General features: G+C 32.0%; 1 protein-coding gene across 5 annotated transcripts in view; it reads left to right on the top strand.

Moving 5' to 3' along the window:
• The window catches only part of LOC117167645 (connectin), a 526,083-nt gene that overhangs the window by 229,706 nt on the left and 285,648 nt on the right, over positions 1-10,729 (top strand). Inside the window, exon 1 of one of the 5 annotated variants that reach the window (XM_033352724.1) lies at positions 9,350-9,376. The exons of the other annotated variants lie outside the window; for them this stretch is intronic. The gene's annotated coding sequence lies outside the window, so the exon portion shown is untranslated. Of the gene's footprint in view, positions 1-9,349; positions 9,377-10,729 lie in introns of those variants that run through there. 5 annotated transcript variants of the gene reach the window in all.

Below are 10,729 nucleotides of genomic sequence, written 5' to 3'. Positions count from 1 at the left end.
ATTCATCATTATTGGACCGATTGAAAATCGAAATCGCCGAAAAACGACCACATTTGAAGAAGAAAAAACCGCTTTATCATCACGACAATGCGTCTGTTCATTAATGCTTAGTTGCACAAGCAAAATTGCATGAAATCGGCTTTGAATTGGTTCCTCAGCCACCGTATTCACCAGACCTGGCCCCCAGCGACTATTACTTGTATTATTACTATTATTACTAGGGTATCGTTTCATTGTTATATAAAGACACATACGAGACTCTAACGAAGTAGAATATAGTCGATATTGTCGAACTGCTCGTGGACACTAATCAGTTGTCCTGAGTAGCCCCCGACTTAAAGCGGGACCAACTGGTCGGATAACAGACTAGCTCCCCATTTGCATTTCTTCACGGTCAGTTATTAAATTCTATTAAATTAATCTTTGAAATTTTCTGACTCCGCCCTCCTCCCTGAGTGGCTAAAATACTAAAAGGTATCCTTATTCTATCTGGGCTGTTAATTACATATTGCCCCAACGTAATATAATATAAGTAAAAATGTTTAAGCATAGATAAAAAGTCAACACGCACCTTGCAAAATCTCCACAACCTCCTTATGAATTACTTTCAACTTTAAATATTCCGCTAAATCTTCTGGATCATTTAGCGTTGCCTAAAATACCAAAATCAGTATCAATTTAAAATTCAAAGACTCAAAGCGAGGTAGCTCAATGTTAAAAAGAAAAGGAAAGATTGCCATTTTTAATCGAAAACAGTTGAATTCAACCAAAATGAGAAATCTTCAACAAAATAGTACAACATTCAAACAAAGAGATAAATTGTCAATAAAAATGTTGAATCTTCTTTTTTGTGAAAAAAGCGAAAGAAGATACTACTTTTAAATAAAAACAATTGAAGTTCAAAAAAATACAGGGTCGCCTTTTAATCGAAGGAAAAAATCCCGGACATTTCCCGATTCGCAAACATTTTGCACGGTCTATGAAATTTAAAAAATCGAACTCTATTCTAAACATTTTTCCATTTAAAGTAATGAATTCAAAAATGGTGTGTTCGAATGCTCAATATTTTACACGTATACAATGGAAGGTACTCACACTTTTCAATTGAACAATGGTAAATGAAATGCAGGTAAACTGCAAAATTTAGAACTTTTATAAATTATAGAGTTCAAATAGTCATATTAAGTTCCAAAAATATGAATACAAGTTAATATTTTCAATAGTCTAAATTAAAGAAGCAAGCTATGCATTTTTAACAATATATTATTATTTTAAGTAATTTTAAGCTATGCCCATTAAAAATTTAAAAATAAATGTATTTAACTTAACAGTTTTTGAATTAGAAGTAAAATAATTTTATTATTAATAGTTTGAAAATCCTTAAAAAACTTTAAAATTTTATTTCATAATTTTGAGAACTCTTAAAGTGGTTTTAAATTTTTCAAAATTTAAAATAATGTTTGAAAATTTTTTCGGAACTTTTAAAGATATTTTAAAATGAATTTAATTTGTTCTACAACTTTTAGAAAATAATAAAAACAGTTTATGATTCGCAAGACAATTGAAACTAATTTTGAAAAATTATTGCAAGAAAAAATTTTAAAAGATTGGAAAAATTATCAAAACAGAACCTGGAAGATTTTAAGGATTCTTTTTCAATTTTCAGAATTTTCCAATAATTATAAGGAAAATTTGATTAAATTTGAATCATTATGATACTCCTTTATATCTCTTAAAATTACTTAAAGTTTTTCTTGAAATAAAACTCCCCTTAAAAATTTGTCAAATAGAGCAATTTAAATTGTAACGTTAAATTTTACAAAATCTTCGAATTTCTAGAGATTCAAAGCTTTCTGTGCCAAACAATTAGGTTTCAAATTGTTCATTTTTAAATATTTGGTTTCAATTTACTCGTCTTAAATGACAAAAACCTTTAATTACGAATGTATTATTATGGAGTTATTTTTAAGTTGAAAATAGTTTATAAAGTTTCAAGTGCCCGTTTACATTTTTTAATGCCTAACAAAAAATTAATAGAAATAATATATTAATAAATTTATGTATCAAATTTAATTTAAAAAAGAATGTAAAGGCAGATCTAAAACTTTGAATAAAAAATATTTTATTGATAAGTAATTAAAACTTTTATTTAAAAATAAAATTATCGCAATAAATCATATATTCATTTTAATTCTTATTAACACTTTCAAATTGAAACAGTTACTACCTGGAAATTCTTAAATTTTTAACGGATCTAGAATCGGTTCGTCAAATCACTTATTGTGAGATTTTATACGCAAAGTACAGATCCATTTTAAAAATAATTTATTTATTCTTGGTCCAGCGGCCACCCTGAAAATAGTGTCATTTTCAAATAAAGAAATGAGCATTTGCTTCCAATTGAGAAGTTAGGAAAAGTATACTTATACATGAAGATAAATTTGTTTTTAATTAATATTTTCGAAAAATAAGTACTTACTTGTGGTAGTGGTTCCATTTTTATTTTCTTTAATTCTAATTTACCGAACACTTTACATCTAAAAAGTATAACAATAACTTAGAGCTGAGGATTGTGCACTGTATTCACTTATCAGTTATCACTGCATGTTCCGAACTAGGACAAACTATGAATATGATGCTACCGTTGCGTTGATGCTACGTTGCGGCTTAGCATCATGCAGGTGAGACGTTACCTGATGCGCATGCGCACATATTCTTGCTATAATTTCCTTCTGGATATTATATAATTAAAACTATAATATATTATTATATATAAATATAAAGAATGTATTTTCTATCAACTTTTTTCTTGTTGTAGATTATAAATTAATATTTCAATATAATAAACAATCATTTTTATGAGTCACTTCCTGCGTATGAGCACATATTCTTGTTAAGGATGACAAGTGTCTCGTTCTAACAGTTTAACGCACAATATATTTTTATTAATACATATTGTGTTTGACTAAAGAAGTTTATTTTTTATATAAATAAAATAAAATCAATATGATGATATAATTATACAATAAATAAATAAAAAATAATAATGATAATAATAATATCATAATGTATAATAATTTTTGATAAAGAGTTTATTTTCTATTAACTTTTTCTTCATTATAGATTATAAATCAAAATTAATACTTCAATATATTTAATATGATATTCCACTCTCAGCAGAAGAAAGTTGCGAAATTTTTCACATAAGCAATGACGCGGCGTTGGGTTCCTTCCACTTATCCTTTTATTGAACAGCTCACCCTCTACTAAATAGTGAAATCCCTCACTATTTGTCAAAGGGTGAACATTGTGACTCAATATTAAGTGAAAGGATCAAAATTGTCACTCAAAAAGAGTGGAGCATGCATTCACTCTATGCTTTTGGTGAACATTTCACTCGCAGAAATTTAGAAGTACCATTTGCTGATGCTAATATCTAGTTTTTTATTTAGTGGATTATTGCGAATATATGGTCGACTTAAAATACTTAAAACAAATTAAAAAGAATTTAATAGTATTGGCAATAATACAAATAAACATAAAGTAGTTAAAGATTTAAAAAGAACTGAAAGGCATTCAATAAGAATTTAAAAAATTCAAAGAAATTGAAAAGAATTCAAAATAATTCATGGGTGTTAAACACAGTTCTTGGGAATTCAAAATAATTCAAACTCATATGAAAGGCTTATTCAAGCGAATTCAGAATATTTTCTAATAATTGAAAAATCCTTATTTATAAACATAGAATTAGAAAGAACTTGAAAAATAAAAGTTTGAGAATGCAATAAAAATCCTCAGCATCCCCAATGAATTTTCTTAATTATCCTGGAGTTTTTCATTACCTTCATTAGAAGTAAACGAAGCTAATTTGTTTCAGAAGTGCAATGTACTATTAAAAAGAAAAAAATTACTTCAACGCCTTAAACCAGACATGCCCAACCTGGAGAAATTCCCGCCATGTTTTGCGCTTACCAATATTTCGGCTGGAGAGCGAGAGTGGTGGTAGACGCGAGCTTAAGGGGATTTATTAGAATTCTAAAAAGGAATGTGAGATTCTGTCCTCAATTTTGAATATTCTTCTCTGATTTCTTGCATATGTCATCTAAATATTGGTACTTCGGCGGCGACAGAGCCAGTTTTTGGATACAATGTTTATATTTCGTTTAACAATAAAATGGGAGAGAACAATGGAGAAAAATTTCAGTGACACTCAGTGTAGCCGTATGTGGATTCACTCTTCATCGACCCTCGTAAAACTCCCGAGGCAGACTCCCTGGAGCGCTGTGAATTGCTCGTAAATCATAACCTTTTCATTCTTATGAGATGCAGACCAGTTAAAAAAACTAAAATCAGGAAGTTACGGTTTGATTCAGTTTTAATTAGCAGAATTATTTTTTTTGGCATAATTTGAAGAAATTGTGAAAAAGATTAATGAAAATCGGTTAATATTTATAGTAATTATGGAAACATTGAACTATATACAAAAGTGTACCCTTTGCCGAAAACTTGACATCTACTCCCTCAGTCTGAATAATGAGTATTCAATTAAAAAGTACTGATTAAGAAGTCTCATTAACTTCGAATAACTTCGATGTTTTGAATAAATTCAAACAGTTATTGCGATTATCTTGTACGGCTTAGAAACAGAAACGTTCTTTTTATCGAGAGAAAGTCATAAGGATAAATCTAGCGAGTTTCCCAGTCCAAAGTTTTATTCTGTTATATTAAATGCTGTTTTTTACGAAGGAATCAAAAACTTCGAGGCAGATAAAACAGTGATTAATAAGAAACTTGCACATCTTCTGAGAGGGCACGATTGTAGTTTATTAATTTTCTTTTTACTTATCTCTCAATCTGAATAATCAGTATTCTGTTGAATAGTACTGATTAAGAAGTCTTACTAAATAACTGCGAATAATAAGCCTTAATAAATGTACGTATTTAATTCAAACAAAAATTGAGGTTCAAGATATTAGTGGTCAATATTTTATTCAAATATAAATTGACAAAATTATTACAATTACTGTTTGTCAAACATGTAACAGCATTGTTAAATTGCAGATTTTCACACCTTTGTATATTTACACATACCCATACATGAATAATTGTATAATTTTTAAACCTTTAATAAATATGTTTAATACATTTGTACTTGTTTCAACAATTTGTAATTACTTAAGAAGTTTTTTTTTTCTCGATAACTTAAAAGAATGCAATGTAAACTTGAATGCGTAAAATTATTCTTATGGTTGTATAAGGGTGGATTAAAATTTTTTTTTAGAGGACAACGACCCCCCGAGAATCCACAGAGAGCCTCGAGAATCCCGAGAATCCCGAGAGCCTCGAGAATCCACGTACGGCTACACTGAGTGTCACTGAAATTCTTCTCCATTGTTCTCTCCCTTTTTATTGTTAAACAAAATATAAGAAATCAGACAAAAATATTCAAAATTGAGGACAGAATCTTACATTCCTTTTGAGAACTCTAATAAATCCCCTTAACACTCTCCCCTCTGACCCAAGCAGCACTGCAGATACGAAATATCTGACAAGGTGCTTGGGGCGACTAACGTTTCAATATCAATTTGTAATAGTGACTAGAGTTTTAATTATTTTATTTTAGTGCTTTTACATTTTTTGGCATTAAATGTAATTAAAAAGAGAATTGCGCAAAGTTTTTCTTCTTTGTGCAAATGTGCATGGTTGAGTATTTTAGTATCACCGTTTTTTACATTGTGCATATGATGTATAGAAATATTGGATGATAGTTTTTGCAGGATAACAATTTATTAACATCATGTACAATGTAGAAATGTATGTTACAGAAATAAAATATAATTAAAAAATCTGAATCCTATTCCGTATCAATAAATTCAGATATGTTCTACTAAAACTAAACAGTATATGTGTTAAATGCAATATTCGAAATTTAATTTGAGCCTACTGCGTTGATATGTTTAAGCTTACAAATTTACTTTAAGTGTCAAGTTTTAAGACTTTAAGTCGGGGTTTAGCTGTAAAAAAAGAGAAAGTTTGACAGGAGAGTGATGATGAGAAGAATCTAGAAAGTTTGCAGGTATAAATACTTTGCGCAATTCTCCTTTGAATTACATTATTTGAAAATAAATGTAAACAGGCTGAGATAAAATAATTAAAATTCTAGTCACCCTTACAAATTTATATTGGAAAGTTAGTCGCCCCAAGCAACTTAACAGATATTTCGTATCTGCGGTGCTGCTTGGGTAGGAGAAAAGGGCATCTACTATCGGCGAGAAAACTATAGGCATCTGCCTTTGAAGCTTAACAACTCAGTAAAAAAAAAAGCCAGCGCAACAAATAAATAGTCTTTTAAAAGCAGAAAGTATTCTACGTTAATGAGCTTGAAGACGTTTATGTAAAAAAATGTTGTGCTTAGCAGACTGAAAAATGTAAAAAAAAAAAGGATTTTCGGGTACATTTAAGAACAGTCAAGTTTAGAGCATTATTTCTTATACAAGGGGCGATGGGAAAAATTTGAAACAATTTATGAGTATGAGAAAAACTGTTGTGAACCAGTTGCAGTTGAGAAATTTAAAAAATTATAAAAATTTTTGCTTAAAAGTACAAAAATGTGCAACTACATTATCTTCAGTTCTAATACAGATATTAAAGCGATTCAAACTGCAAACCGTAATGGATAGGCTCTGTATTTATTTTCAATCACCCGGAAGGACATGTCAGTCTTATTTTTTGTGAAAATCGCGATATTTTTATCCATTTTCTTTTTGTTGGAAAACAAGTGACAGAAAGCAGGGGGGGGGGGGCCTTTTTTTGTTTTACTGCCGACCGCTGGTGTCATTCTTCGCCCCCTGGTTCTGAATGCTTGGATGGCACCTGGCTACGGGTCGAAGAAAGGGACCAGCGGAATCACTTGAATATCTTTATTAGAACTGAAGATAATATAGTTGCACATTTTTGTACTTTTAAGCAACAATTTTTATTATTTTTTTAATTTCTCAACTGCAATTGGTCCACAACAGTTTATCCCATACTCATAAATTTTTTCAAATTTTTCCCATCGCCCCTTGTATAAGAAATAATGCTCTAAACTTGACTGTTCTTAAATGTACCCGAAAATCTTTACTTTTTTTAAAAATTTTCAGTCTGCTAAGCACAAAAAATTGTTTACATAAACGTCTTCAAGCGCATTTACGTAGAACACTTTCAGATTTTATATGACTGTTTTTTGTTGGGCTAGCATTTTTTTTGACTGAGCTGTTAAGCTTCAAAGGCAGATGCCTATAGTTTTCTCGCCGATAATAGGCACTCGTCTATCACCACTCTCGCTCTCCAGCCGAAATCGTGAGAAGCGCAAAACATGTGTGGCTGGCGGGAATTTCTCCAGCTTGGGCATGTCTGCCTTAAACCATAAAGTGCATTGTATTGTCCGCGGGAATTGTGCACGCATGCGCTTTCATAATTCCACCCGCACAGTACTTGTCCCTTTAAACTACCCTCAAACCAGATACGTAATTTCATGAGAAAATTTGGAAACAATACTCTTATTACATAACATCTCGTGTGTGCTGAGGCAGCGAAGTCTCTTTACGGCGGAGCGTGAGTTTGCAAAAGCGAGTTGCGCAGCTGAGACATAGTGTAGATAGGTTTTTGCAAACTCACGCTTGACCGTGAATCGACTTGTTCCTTATGCCTTGGTGCGCAATATACTATTGTTGGAATGAAGTTCTTGTGACTACATCATAGAAAACGTACGGGGGTATTAAACAGTTTTGGTTTCAGTATAAACACTCAAAATTGTAAATAGGACGATGTGGAAGGAAAAAAGATCGGTTGTAAAGCACGTACTTGTATAAAAAACATTACAAGTGTAATAAGGAGGAGGTCCATCTCAAAGTGGAATGACCGTATCTATCCGTTGAATCTGGCGCACGCATATACTTAAGTTGTGGTACAGCTCTGTCAGACGGCTAGTAAAAGAAGCAAAGAGTGAGAGACTTCTAGGAAAAATGATATTGAATCAATATCTGAAAAGGGATGTAATGCGCCTTTATCTTGAATTCTAATTAAGCGGATATAATACACATTCTAGTAATTAAATAAGAAAATGATTATATACTTACGGCTGCTTCTTTACAATCTCACCGCAAATAACAAATATAGCTTCTGTTTAGATATAGACTAGCATTACTATCATAAAATAATTCAAAATTAATTTTGATTTTAAAATACAAGGTATACCCAGAAAGGAGCCGACTTCGTGTTTTAACAGTTTTTTAAGGTGCCTCGAGAAGTTTTCCAAAAGAAGGACCAAATATTGAACGAATGTCCCAGATTTGAAAAACACATCTTCTTCGGGGAAGTCTGAATTATACAGTACTTCAGGGTTCCTGCAGTTTCTTTCTCAAGGACACGTGATCAAGCCAATACCCCCGGTATAAAAAAAATAAATCTTTTTCGGGGAAGTATGGTTGTTACAGTATATTGAGGTCCCTCGATTTGGTTCCTCGAGGATACGAGATAAGAACCAATCCCCCAGGTGTAGACACAAACCTTCTTCGGGGAAGTTTTGTTGTTACAGCACTTCAAGGTCCTTGAGATGGGTTCCTCGAGGACGTAGGATTGAACCAATTCTCTAGATGTAAATACACATTGCCTTTGGAGAAATGTGATTTTTACAACACTTTAGGGTTCCTGCAGTTGAAAAATTACTCCAGGGACACAAAAGTACTATAAAAACCAGACTGCCCCGAAGAAAATGTGTTTTTTACACCTGAGGCAATGGTTTAATCTCGTGTCTTTAGAAAATCCACTTTAGGTACCCTAAAGTACTATAAAAACCAGACTTCTCCGAAGAAGATGTGTTTTTTGCACGTGGGTCATTTGTTTAAACTCGTGTCTTTGAGGAACTCACTCCAGGCACATTAAAGTTAGGTAAAAACCATACTTTCCTGCAGAGGATGAGTTTTTTACACCTAGGGCATTGTATCAATCTCGTCTCCCCAATGAACCTGAAAAGTTGGTTCAATCTTGTGTCCTCGAGGAACTCACAGTTGGTGCAAGGTTTTGACGTAGGCAGCATAATTGTATTGGAATAGATCTTGTTCACATACCAGGTCCATATGGGCCCTTTTCATGTGGACACTCACATATTAGGTTTATAATATGTTTTCCCCCTTATTCTGCTCTAGCTTTATGCAAATATTAATTAGGGAGTAGTAAGGAGATATGATTAATCTGCATCATGTTCTTTGGATCGTAGTATTTTATCCTACGCCAGATTATTTTCATTATCGTATGATGTAAAAACTAATAGAGTTGTTTTATTTTTCAGGTATGTTGAACTTAAATGGATCTTCTCTTTGAAGTCTCTTTTGCTGTGAGTATAAATCTTTACGTATACTTGTGCAGTCATCCACTAATCTGCGGTAATTAGTGAGCTGATAGCTCTATAATTATTGCAATTACTTTTATCTCCCTTTCCCTTGTAAAGTGAAACGATAATCATCTTTCTTTTAGGGTTAACATATTTTATATTTAAAAATAGTGTAGTCATATAAATGTTGATTTTCAGTATTTGATGAACTTTAAGTCGTACTATTTACACGTGGATGCACAAAGATTTTTCCCGATTCTTAATTATATTTCCTTCTATGTGCCCGCTGCACTTATGATAAATATTTTTATTTTTGATTGTAATCAGTACTACGGCCTTTCCTAGACTTCTTAACCCACTTCCAAACTAGTTTCTTGTTCCCTTTCAAAATATTTTTACACTTTTTATTTCTTCCGCTTTGAGTGTTTCTTTGTCTACTCCATAACTATAGTTTCTCTGGTTGTTTACTCTTATACATATAGTCACTTTCTAGTCAAATAATTTCCTTATTTCTAAGACCTTTAACATTCCCTTTTCTTAAATACATTTCCTTCTTCTCGCTGACAACCACATGCACTTTATCATTCTACCAAGCATATCTAGTTATGTTTCCTTCAACCGTAGTTCCACAAACTTCAGCTGCAGTATTGAAAATTATATCCCGTAATATTATTCATTCACCCTCAACATTTGTAATGTCTAACTCAATCACTCGCCCATGCAGATATACTTATGTGGGCCTAGTAAGGTTCTGATCAGTTTACCCTATTCCTGGTGTGGTTCTGATCTGATAAATTAGCATGGGTCACATAATCACACATGGCTTGTAACGCTAGTGCAGATGATTACCCTATTTTGGGACTTGTTAGGACCCTCCTAGATTTGTCAATAATGCCCTATTTTTTAAATTATAATAATTGTACAGAATGAATATTACTTTCACTTAAAAAAGTACTATCATTACTTTTTGAAAAAAATACATTTTTTCTTAGAGTCTTTTGAAGGCTGAACATGTGGGAATCCCCAGTTATCATGTTGTCCATATATTTTGATCGTTGAAGAAGCCGATCGTGGCTTAGCAAGTTATGGCACGTACGAGGTGTGTTCAAAAAATAAGGTGACTTTATGGTTTTCTCAAAAAATATTCATTTATTCCTCAATATTTATGTTGTCTTCTTCAAAGTAATCCCCCTCAGATATAATACACTTGTGCCAACGCTTTTTCCAATCATCGAAGCTGTTGAGTCCCATGTACATACATTTTAATTTCATCTCGCTCTTCTTATATAGATAGTTTCTAAATAGTTTACTACCGAATTTTCTCACGTAGCGAAACATCTGCATTTTTGTAACCTA

This window comes from Belonocnema kinseyi, chromosome 2 (genome assembly GCF_010883055.1).
Source record: "Belonocnema kinseyi isolate 2016_QV_RU_SX_M_011 chromosome 2, B_treatae_v1, whole genome shotgun sequence".
NCBI lineage: Eukaryota > Metazoa > Arthropoda > Insecta > Hymenoptera > Cynipidae > Belonocnema > Belonocnema kinseyi.
Note: the sequence above shows the minus strand (reverse complement) of the source record. Positions and strands in the feature narration are given on the sequence as shown.